This window comes from Oncorhynchus gorbuscha, linkage group LG15 (genome assembly GCF_021184085.1).
Source record: "Oncorhynchus gorbuscha isolate QuinsamMale2020 ecotype Even-year linkage group LG15, OgorEven_v1.0, whole genome shotgun sequence".
Classification (NCBI taxonomy): domain Eukaryota; kingdom Metazoa; phylum Chordata; class Actinopteri; order Salmoniformes; family Salmonidae; genus Oncorhynchus; species Oncorhynchus gorbuscha.
Genome location: NC_060187.1, coordinates 26,081,034 through 26,093,477, shown reverse-complemented (window position 1 = coordinate 26,093,477; position 12,444 = coordinate 26,081,034). Strand labels below are relative to the sequence as shown.

The following is a 12,444-nucleotide window of genomic DNA, read 5'->3' as shown; positions in this document are numbered from 1 at the left end:
AATTTGCTAAACTGTAATTACTTCGCTACTATGGCCTATTTATTGCCTTACCTCACGTCATTTGCACACACTGTATATATACTTTCTTTTTTTATATTGTGTTATTGACTGTATGCTTGTTTATTCAATGTGTAACTCTGTTGTTGTTTGTGTCGCACTGTTTTGCTTTATCTTGGCCAGGTCGCAGTTGTAAATGAGAACTTGTTCTCAACTAGCTTACCTAGTTAAATAAAGGTGAAATAAAAAATAAAGAGCCAGAAAGGTCATGACAGCCACAGCCTCAAATACGCAACCAAAAACACAAACTGACATGATAAAATCCTGGTTTAGACACATGCCTTAGTCTCTAAACTAGTTAGGGATCCTAATAATGCCTAATTGTGCCAATGCGAGGACGTCAACAGTGGAGCTCGACTGACCAATATGTCTCTAATAGTGAGCTTTCCTAAAATGACCAGCATCATGATTAATCTCATTCTGACCCAACAGACTGCAATGCTTTCACACAAACTGGACTAATGCCTGGATAGAACAGACCATTAAAGTGAATGTTATCCAACATGTATGAACATATTTTTGGGAGAGAAAGAGAGTGACCGAGAGAGACAGACATAGGGGTGTCGTGGCCTTGTCGGAGTGTCTTGGTGAATGAGGGGAGTGTTGGGAAATCTATAGAGCATCTACAGATGGACTACCCAAATAAAGTGTGACCCCAAGTGCCTGAAAGGAAGGGGGAGGGGCATTGTCACAGCCCATTGACTTTCAGCTATGCCCATTTCTCTGCTCTCTGGACGTGGCTTAATTGCAAGTAAAACTAAATGCATGCTATTCAATCGATCACTGCCCGCCCGTCCAGCATCACCACTCTGGACGGCTCCGACTTAGAATATGTGGACAACTACAAATACCTAGGTGTCTGGCTAGACTGTAAACTCTCCTTCCAGACTCACATTAAGCATCTCCAATCCAAAATTAAATCTAGAATCGGCTTCCTATATCGCAACAAAGCCTCCTTCACTCATGCTGCCAAACAAACCCTGGTAAAACTGACCCTCCTTGACATCGCCGAAGTCATCTATAAAATATCCTCAAACACTCTACTTAACAAATTGAATGCAGTCTATCACAGTGCCATCCGTTTTGTCACCAAAGCCCCATACACTACCCACCACAGCGACCTGTATGCTCTCTTGCAACCATACAGTTAACTAGTCCAGCGCTCTAACCATTGCACTCCACGAGTAGCCTGCCTGTTACGTGAATGCAGTAGAAGCCAAGGTAAATTGCTAGCTAGCATTAAACTTATCTTATAAAAAACAATAAATCATAATCACTAGTTATAACTACTAATCCAGTTTAGCAGGCAATATTAAAACAGGTGAAATTGTCTAATTTCTCTTGCGTTCATTGCACGCAGAGTCGGGGTATATGCAACAGTTTGGGCTGCCTGGTTCATTGCGAACTAATTTGCCAGAATTTTACGTAATTATTACATAACATTGAAGGTTGTGCAATGTAACAAGAATATTTAGACTTAGGGATGCCACCAGTTAGATAAAATACCGAACGGTTACTTATTTCACTGAAATAAACGGTTTGTTTTCGAAATTATAGTTTCCGGATTCTATCATATTAATGACCAAAGGTTCGTATTTCTGTGTGTTATTATGTTATTATTAAGTCTGATTTAATAGAGCAGTCTGACTGAGCAGCAGCAGGCCTGTAATCATTCATTCAAACAGCACTTTCGTGCGTTTGCCAGCAGCTCTTCGCAAGCACAGCGCTGTTTATGACTTCAAGCCTATCAGCCTAATGGCTGGTGTAACCAATGTGAAATGGCTAGCTAGTTAGCTGGGTGTGCGCTAATACCGTTTCAAACGTCACTCGCTTTTAGATTTGGAGTAGTTATTCCCCTTGCGCTGCAAGGGCCGTGGCTTTTGTGGCGCGATGGGTAACGCTGCTTCGAGTGTGGCTGTTGTCGATGTGTTCCTGGTTCGAGCCCAGGTAGGGGCGAGGAGAGGGACAGAAGCTATACTGTTACACTGACAATACTATAGTGCCTATAAAGACATTCAATAGTCAAAGGTATATGAAATACAAATGGTATAGAGAGAAATAGTCCTATAAATACTATATTAACAACAACCTAAAACTCCTTCCTTGGAATATTCTCCTTTAAACATAGTCTCATGTTAAAAGGAACCACCAACTTTCATTGATTCTCATGTTCTGAGCAAGGAACTTAAACGTTAGCTTTTTTACATGGCACACATTTTTACATGGCACATACATGGCACATTTTGCACATGTTACTTTCTTCTCCAACACTATGATTTTGCATTATTTAAACCAAATTGAACATGTTTCATGATTTATTTGAGGCTAAATACATTTTATTGATGTATTATATTAAGTTAAATTAAGAGTTCCTTCAGTATTGTAGTAATTGTCATTATTACAAATAATATATTTTTTTAATATTTAAAAAAAAAAAATAATAATAAATTTAAAAAAATAGGCTGATTAATCGGTATCGGCTTTTTTGGTCCTCCAATAATCAGTATCGCCAATGAAAAAAATTGTAATCGGTCGACATCTACTGGTCACCCCAAAGCCAATTCCTCCTTTGGTTGCCTTTCCTTCCAGTTCTCTGCTGCCAATGACTGGAAAGAACTGCAAAAATCACTGAAGCTGGAGACTCATATCTCCCTCACTAGCTTTAAGCACCAGCTGTCAGAGAAGCTCACAGATCACTGCATATAGCCCATTTATCTACCTCATCCCCATACTGTATTTATTTATTTATCTTGCTCCTTTGCACCCCAGTATCTTTACTTGCACATTCATCTTCTGCACATCTATCATTCCAGTGTTTAATTGCTATATTGTAATTACTTCGCCACCATGGCCTATTTATTGCCTTAACTCCCTTATCTTACCTCATTTGCACTCAATGTATATAGACTTTTGTTTTATTTTTTCTACTGTATTATTGACTGTATATTTTGTTTATTCCATGTGTAACTCTGTGTTGTTGTATGTGTCGAATTCCTATGTTTTATCTTGGCCAGGTCGCAGTTGCAAATGAGAACTTGTTCTCAACTAGCCTACCTTGTTAAATAAAGGTGAAATAAAAAATAAAAAATTAGATACATTTGACCTGCACAAGCAACACGACACACAGGGTCTCACACCACAAACACATCACACAGAAAATGTGAGGGTCTCTGTCGAAAACATAAGGTTATAGGTTTAATAAATTCTCAACATGACCATGTATGTAACAGTAGCAGCAGAGTTTCTATCCACCTTATGTAACCTGGCAACAAGGGCACCATCTGATTGGTCCAGAAACTGATGGGTTGGGCCAGAGCCAGAACACGTGGACAAGCAGCGATTTGAAAATTGGTCATTGGCTTTGATACTCATTGGTTAGAGATGCTCAAAAATAGCTGTTGTCGCCTCTCGTCACCACAAACGACTTCAATGATGTCCGTCTCACACTCAAGCATGTGGCAAACAGAGCAGCGGATTAAATTAATGTGAGTCATCAGGCTATAAATAAAGTGCACATAATTTCATGGTGGGGAAAAACATAGAAAAATGTGTTTTCGTAGTATAAGCACTCGGAAGCCGACATTAGCATAATTAGCATTCCCATAGAGTTAACATGGCAGGTTAGCTAGTTAGCTTTGAGGCACAACAGAAAATATCCTAATGTTATTTACATAAAACATTTCGGGCACAGTTTGTCTTTTGTCATTGATATTCTGCGTTAACGACATTGTCCATTCAAGCATTGATTGAAAAAAATGTGGCTAACATTCAAATGTTTTCATACATTTTCGTCAACAGATAACATATTTCAAATTCTGTGCACATTATTTAATAGTTTTGACAAATGTAATTCATATTTTACAATGGTGTTACTTGTGTCAATGCGCAGGAAGTTGAAAGACAAACACGTTCAAAATAGCTCAGGTCAAGTGGGCAGGGCTACATAAGGTGAATATGGGTCACAGCAAGTGAGTAGTGTCTCATCTCACCTACAGCTTTTGGAGGGGTAATCAGACCAAAGCATAGAGCACTGTTTCATTCATACACTGTTGTTTTAAAAGCTGCCAATCACTAAAACTTTGTCAACACTGAAAAGAGTCCGTGTTGACAGTGGGAAAAGACATGCAGACAAAGCATGATGTGAGAGCAAAGGAATGATAGGAAGTAGGGTTAATAGAAACATTTATGTTTCCTTTAAAGCAGCAATAGTTGCAGTAGCAGCAGGAACACAAGCGGTAGCTGCAGCAAAAAGCTGTGCTTGTATAACTGCACTCAGTGCTTCACTGACCTGCTGACACAATGACCTACTTTCTTCCTCCTTCCCCTTTAAACTTCATCACAGCTCCACATGCAGCCAATAACAGAGCACCTTCAGTCACCGAAAAACCCTGAGCAGCCAACCAGTGAGCAGAGTATGTCACCATGAGCCCTGAACAGCCAATCAATTCCCTAACCGGCATTTTACAACATTTGGAAGCTAATCACACAGTAACCAAATGCCTCCTGGCTTCCCCTGGGCAGTAGTGAGACAAAGGAACTACGAAGAGAAGAGAGGGAGGGAAATGGAAAATTAAGTGGTGGAAGGGAAAGAGAAATGTTTAAAGCAGCCACTCAAATCACTGATGCCGCAAATGATCTTTCTCCCTCATATACACTCGAACAGACAAATACACCTCCCACACAGAAGCCCCTTCATCATTTCTCAGTAGCCTCAAATACATCGCTTCTCGCACTCACAAAATCTCACTCACCAACACTTTCTCACCATTTCTACACACACAAATTGTGCCGATGTGCTGTGCGTGAAGTGGATCATCGGTGCTGCTTGTCATCACGCACTCATAGCGACGGTGCCCATCGGTAACGCCATAGCAACCACCCGCACCATGCAGGGTAAAAATAGCATAGCTGAATTCCTCTACAGTTGAGACTCCATCACAGAGTGAGCCTCCCCTATTCTATAATAGAGCAGAGAGAGAATCCCTTTATATCTGGCTGAGGCTGCCCTATCTACCACAGAGAGGACCTACCTCCATCACTGGATGCTGCTCGCAAGCAGTCTAAACCATCCATTACCGTTTTAGTGTTCTGTAATGCTATTGAGAAGAGACTGTCCTCATACGTGTGCTTTCTATGTTATACAGTAGAAACCCCCTGTTTTTAATATATGAGAGAGAGAGAGAGAGAGAGAGAGAGACTCAATCACCAAGCTTGCCCACCCCCCTGCCATTATACAGCAGAAACTCTTTCCATCAAGGAAAGTGCTTCCACCATTCTGGTCTAGAAGCATTGTAAAACTAAAACCGGGTTAAAATGAATATAGCAGGGTAAACAGAGTAAGGAAAACAGAAAAAAAAAGAAAAAAAAATACCTAGATTAAACAAAAAAAATCTGATCCGGATCATATGGACCTTGGCATACAGAATGGGTCCTCTCTAAACTGAGCCTAAGCCTGTATGTACCATTCCTGACACCTGAAACCAATGAGGATTTGTGGTCCATTTATCAGTGAGTGGGTAGGATAGCCCGAGTGTCGACATTTGAAAAGTAGCAGCAGGGAGCTTACAGTAGGGATGGGAAAAATGAGTCCGCCATAGCCATTGAAACAGGTCCATCGGCTCGCATCGCCAACATTTAAAACCTTCAGAGAATAAACTGGATTAGAGGTTCTGCTCTATGGCTGCGTTGACACAGGCAGCCCAATTCTGATATTTTTCTTTCACTAATTGGTCTTTTGACCAATCAGATCAGCTCTGATATGATGTGAAATGATCTGATGTGATTTGTTTGGGAAAAAAATATCAGAATTGGGCTGCCTGTGTAAACACAGCCATTGTGGCAGAGAATCCCTCATTGATCTAATGCAGTCAGAAACCACCAACGAGCATCAACACATTCACTCCTGGGAACTGCAACCAAATACACATTTACACACACTTTGCATATACACCTTCTTTTTCTCCCGCTATCAGATCAGAGGCTGCACCTCTCAATGTTAAATCACGTTCAGACAATAAGAGAGGGTGTGCCTGCTACAGTGCACACTGTGGTTAATGGCTTCTAATTAGTAGGCTGACATTTCCAAGAAAACAGAGAATACAGTGGATTTCTTGGTAAGTGAAGTTACTGACAAACAGCAGCAGGCTTGATTCTTCTGATGGTCATTGACCCATACTGTAGCTGGGCTTAGGCTATTCCTATATCCATGTTGCTGCCCAGTGCCCTGCCTACCCCAGCCAGTCTCTCCACCACTGGGCAGCTGAAGCCTCCCAGAGCTGGGCAGCCAGCTGTGTTCCATCCAAGAACATGCACCCGCAGCCCCGGGCAGCACAAAAGGAGTCTCTGCTTGCATGTGTCCCACAGGCCACAGACAGGAATGTCTTAGAGAAGAGCAGCGGTTTCCACTAGCAGCGGGAGAAGGGAGAGGCTGGCAGGGGTCCCGCCACTGTCCCACAGGGGCCTGAACCATACCAATGGCCCCGTACTGCAGCCAACTGGGTCAGTGGGGTTAAAAAAAAAGAGAGCGAGAAAGAGGGAGGGGGAATGAGTACTGCCAGGCCAGCACATGATAGGAGGAAATTAAAATATACTATGCCAACTGCCCACTGGTCACCACCTACCCCCATATGCATCATGAGTGTTGGCCTACATGAGTGTTTTTCTCTGCATGTGAAAAAGTCCTGCAGACACACCTGGTCCAAAGGTTGTCTTTATTGGCTGGGGTCAAACAGACTAACAAAAACGTTTCCGATTTCACAGTCACCTGCTACACTATCATGACTCATCAGACAACAGAGTCAACAAACACCTCACCTACTGCACACGCATATGGCAACAATATCTCCGACACTGATTCTCAACACGGGGGCCCCATGTCCTCAGTACCCTCCTGTACTCCTTGTGTACCTGGGCACGCACCCCATCCTCAAATCTAATTTTATTGGTCACATACACATATTTACCAGATGTTATTGAGGGTTTAGCAAAATGCTTATGTTCCTAGCTCCAACCGTGCAGTTGTATCTAACAATTAACTCATCTAAAAGTAAAAGAATAGAAGAAATATATATATATATATATATTAGGACAAGCCATGTCAGAGCGGCAATGACTAAAACACAGTAGAATAGAATACAGTATACATATGAGATGAGGAAAGCAGTATGTAAACTTTGTTAAAGTGACTAGTGTTTTATTATTAAAGCGACCACTGATTCCATGTCTATGTTTATAGTGCAGTAGCCTCTAAGGTGCAGGGTTGAGTAGCCGGGTGGTGGCCGGATAGTGAGGTCTATTTTACAGTCTGATGGCCTTGAGATAGAAGCTGTTTTACAGTCTCTCGGCCCCAGCTTTGATACATCTGTACCATCCTCGCCTTCTGGATGATAGCTGGAAGAACAGGCAGTGGCGCAGGTAGTTGACGTTCTTGATGATCTTTTTGGCCTTCCTGTGACATCGGGTGCTGTAGGTGTCCTGGAGGGCAAACAGTGTGCCCCCAGTGATGCGTTGGGCAGACTGTACCACCCTTTGGTGTAGAGGTCAACCGATTAATCGGAATGGCCGATTAATTAGTTATTTTTGGGCGCCGATTTCTGATTCTTTTGGGTTTTTTTTTAAGAATACTTTTTATTTATTTAACTAGGCAAGACAGTTAAGAACACATTCTTATTTTCAATGACTGCCTAGGAACTGTGGGTTAACTACTATATTAACTACAACCTAAAACCTCTTACCTTGGAATATTAAAGTCTCACGTTAAAAAGGAACCACCAAGTTTCATATGTTCTCATGTTCTGAGCAAGGAACTTAAACGTTAGCTTTTTTATATGGCACACATTTTTACATGGCACATATTACTTTCTTCTAACACTTTGTTTTTGCATTATATAAACCAAATTGAACATGTTTCATTATTTATTTGAGGCTAAATTGATTTTATTGATGTTTTATATTAAGTTAAAATAAGTGTTAATTCAATATTGTTGTAATTGTCATTATTACAAATAAAAATACATTTTAAATCAGCCGATTAATCGGTATCTGCTTTTTTGGTCCTCAAATAATCGGTCTCGGCGTTGAAAAATCATAATCGGTCGACCTCTACTTTGGTGAGCCCTGTGGTTGCAGGCTGTGCAGTTGCCATACCAGGCGGTGATGCAGCTTGACAGGATGCTTTCAATTGTACATCTGTAAAAGTTTCAGAGGGCCAAGACAAATTTCTTCAGCCTCCTGAGGTTGAAGAGGCGAGTACAGAAGGGGGCTGAGCACACACCCTTATGGGGCCCCTGTGTTGAGGATCACAAAGTGGAGGTGTTGTTTCCTACTATCACCATCTGGGGCAGCCCATCAGGAAATCCAGGACCTAGTTGCACAGGGCGGAGTTCGGACCCAGGGCCCTGAGCTTAATGATGAGCTTGAAGGGTACGATGGTGTTGAATGAACAGCGTTCCTACATAGCTATTCCTCTTGTCCAGATGGGATAGAGCAGTGTGCATTACAATGGTGATTGTATCGTCTGTGAATCTATTGAGTCGGTAAGGGAAATGAAGTGTGTCTAGGGTGTCAGGTAAAGTGGAGTTAATATGATCTGTCATGAAGTTGGCCTGTTGGGGGAGGTTTATGACCCCCATAAATACCTTTCCCCTTTTCTCTCTCTCTAATTTATAGAGTTGACTCTTGTAAAGCAGAGAGTCTGGTAACATCAAAAGGTGGGAAACGGAACCATATTTCGGTAATTCAACCAGTTGAAAATATGCTTAATGAATATGATCTCAGATCAGTTGTTGTCTGAGACATTACTACTAATGGACAGGATGACAAACTATCTTGGAAAGTCAACACATTCTAGTTATCAGATTCACATGGAATTGTTGTGCAATTTAGAATGTTTAAATATTAAACTATTTGTGAAAAGATTAAATGTAATTTTAGCTTCTTAAATGAGAGAAAGGTTTGTCATAGAGGCCCCACCCAAGTGAACAGACATTGGTTGTAAACTATGAAACACGCCCTTCTTTCACCATAATATAAACCCGTTGACAAAAATTCACATTTCTGTTCCAAGGACGTGAGGACTTGCGGTCCGCACGTTGACAGGACAAAGATCACCTACAGAACTAAGCCAACCTCAGCGTGAGCTCTGTTTGAACGTCAAGAACCTAACAAAATTAGCATCGAATTTCAACGTGAAGATGACGATTCAATAGGATGAATTTCGTCTATACCAGCCAGAATATAACACGAGCTTAAAAGTATGGCAACCTGGTATGAACTTTGAACTCTGATTCACTCCAGATGTGATACCTCCTAACCGTTGAGTTAGCAGCAGCCGCTGTAAACGTGGGCTAGGAAAGGACGGACGACATATCCAGTCTAACACACACAACGATACTACAACGTATCTAGTTTACCACCAGAGACATTCATCAGAGGACAAGAGATCAATGCTGGACAACCCTGCCTTCTATCTACGACCAATCTTACACTTCCGGCGCCGACTGAGATGGCCGCCTCGCTTCGCGTTCCTAGGAAACTATGCAGTTTTTTGTTTTTTTTTACGTGTTATTTCTTACATTAGTACCCCAGGTCATCTTAGGTTTCATTACATACAGTCGAGAAGAACTACTGAATATAAGATCAGCGTCAACTCACCATCAGTCGACCAAGAATATGTTTTCCGCGACGCGGATCCTGTGTTCTGCCTTACAAACAGGACAACAAACAGGACAACGGAATGGATCGCATGCAGCGACCCAAGGAAACGTCTCCGAAAAAGAGGGAAACGAGGCGGTGTTCTGGTCAGACTCCGAAAAAGGGCACATCGCGCACCACTTCCCAGCATTCTTCTTGCCAATGTCCAGTCTCTCGACAACAAGGTTGATGAAATCCGAGCAAGGGTGGCATTCCAGAGGGACATCAGAGACGGCAACGTTCTCTGCTTTACGGAAACATGGCTTACTGGAAAGACGCTATCCAGGGCGGTGCAGCCAACGGGTTTCTCCACACATCGCGACGACAGAAACATACATCTCTCTGGTAAGAAGAGTGGTGGGGGCGTATGCCTCATGACTAACGGGACATGGTGTGATGAAGGAAACATACAGGAACTCAAATCCTTCTGTTCACCTGATTTAGAATTCCTCACAATCAAATGTAGACCGCATTATCTTCCAAGAGAATTCTCTTCGATTATAATCACAGCCGTATATACCCCCCCCCAAGCAGACACATTGATGGCTCTGAACGAACTTTATTTAACTCTTTGCAAACTGGAAACCATTTATCCGGAGGCTGCATTCATTGTAGCTGGGGATTTTAACAAAGCTAATCTGAAAACAAGACTCCCTAAATTTTATCAGCATGTCGATTGCGCAACCAGGGGTGGTAAAACCTTGGATCATTGTTACTCTAACTTCCGCGACGCATATAAGGCCCTGCCCCGCCCCCCTTTCGGAAAAGCTGACCACAACTCCATTTTGCTGATCCCTGCCTACAGGCAGAAATTAAAACAAGAGGCTCCCACGCTGAGGTCTGTCCAACGCTGGTCAGACCAAGCTGACTCTACACTCCAAGACTGCTTCCATCACGTGGACTGGGACATGTTTCGTATTGCGTCAGATGGAAATATTGACGAATACGCTGATTCGGTGTGCGAGTTCATTAGATCGTGCGTCGAAGATGTCGTTCCCATAGCAACGATAAAAACATTCCCTAACCAGAAACCGTGTATTGATGGCAGCATTCGCGTGAAACTGAAAGCGCGAACCACTGCTTTTAATCAGGGCAAGGTGTCTGGTAACATGACCGAATACAAACAGTGCAGCTATTCCCACCGCAAGGCTATCAAACAAGCTAAGCGTCAGTATAGAGACAAAGTAGAATCTCAATTCAACGGCTCAGACACAAGAGGTATGTGGCAGGGTCTACAGTCAATCATGGACTACAAGAAGAAAACTAGCCCAGTCACGGACCAGGATGTCTTGCTCCCAGGCAGACTAAATAACTTTTTTGCCCGCTTTGAGGACAATACAGTGCCACTGACACGGCCTGCAACGGAAACATGCGGTCTCTCCTTCACTGCAGCCGAGGTGAGTAAGACATTTAAACGTGTGAACCCTCGCAAGGCTGCGGGCCCAGACGGCATCCCCAGCCGCGCCCTCAGAGCATGCGCAGACCAGCTGGCCGGTGTGTTTACGGACATATTCAATCAATCCCTATACCAGTCTGCTGTTCCCACATGCTTCAAGAGGGCCACCATTGTTCCTGTTCCCAAGAAAGCTAAGGTAACTGAGCTAAACGACTACCGCCCCGTAGCACTCACTTCCGTCATTATGAAGTGCTTTGAGAGACTAGTCAAGGACCATATCACCTCCACCCTACCTGACACCCTAGACCCACTCCAATTTGCTTACCGCCCAAATAGGTCCACAGACGATGCAATCTCAACCACACTGCACACTGCCCTAACCCACCTGGACAAGAGGAATACCTATGTGAGAATGCTGTTCATCGACTACAGCTCGGCATTCAACACCATAGTACCCTCCAAGCTCGTCATCAAGCTCGAGACCCTGGGTCTCGACCCCGCCCTGTGCAACTGGGTACTGGACTTCCTGACGGGCCGCCCCCAGGTGGTGAGGGTAGTCAACAACATCTCCTCCCCGCTGATCCTCAACACGGGGGCCCCACAAGGGTGCGTTCTGAGCCCTCTCCTGTACTCCCTGTTCACCCACGACTGCGTGGCCACGCACGCCTCCATCTCAATCATCAGGTTTGCGGACGACACAACAGTGGTAGGCTTGATTACCAACAATGACGAGACGGCCTACAGGGAGGAGGTGAGGGCCCTCGGAGTGTGGTGTCAGGAAAATAACCTCACACTCAACGTCAACAAAACTAAGGAGATGATTGTGGACTTCAGGAAACAGCAGAGGGAACACCCCCCTATCCACATCGATGGAACAGTAGTGGAGAGGGTAGCTAGTTTTAAGTTCCTCGGCATACATATCACAGACAAACTGAATTGGTCCACTCACACTGACAGCGTCGTGAAGAAGGCGCAGCAGCGCCTATTCAACCTCAGGAGGCTGAAGAAATTTGGCTTGTCACCAAAAGCACTCACAAACTTCTACAGATGCACAATCGAGAGCATCCTGGCGGGCTGTATCACCGCCTGGTACGGCAACTGCTCCGCCCTCAACCGTAAGGCTCTCCAGAGGGTAGTGAGGACTGCACAACGCATCACCGGGGGCAAACTACCTGCCCTCCAGGACACCTACACCACCCGTTGTTACAGGAAGGCCATAAAGATCATCAAGGACATCAACCACCCGAACCACTGCCTGTTCACCCCGCTATCATCCAGAAGGCGAGGTCAGTACAGGTGCA

General features: G+C 43.7%; 1 protein-coding gene across 8 annotated transcripts in view; it reads right to left on the bottom strand.

Moving 5' to 3' along the window:
• The window catches only part of LOC123996813 (circadian locomoter output cycles protein kaput-like), a 51,308-nt gene that overhangs the window by 29,084 nt on the left and 9,780 nt on the right, over nucleotides 1-12,444 (bottom strand). The gene's annotated exons all lie outside the window — the stretch shown is intronic.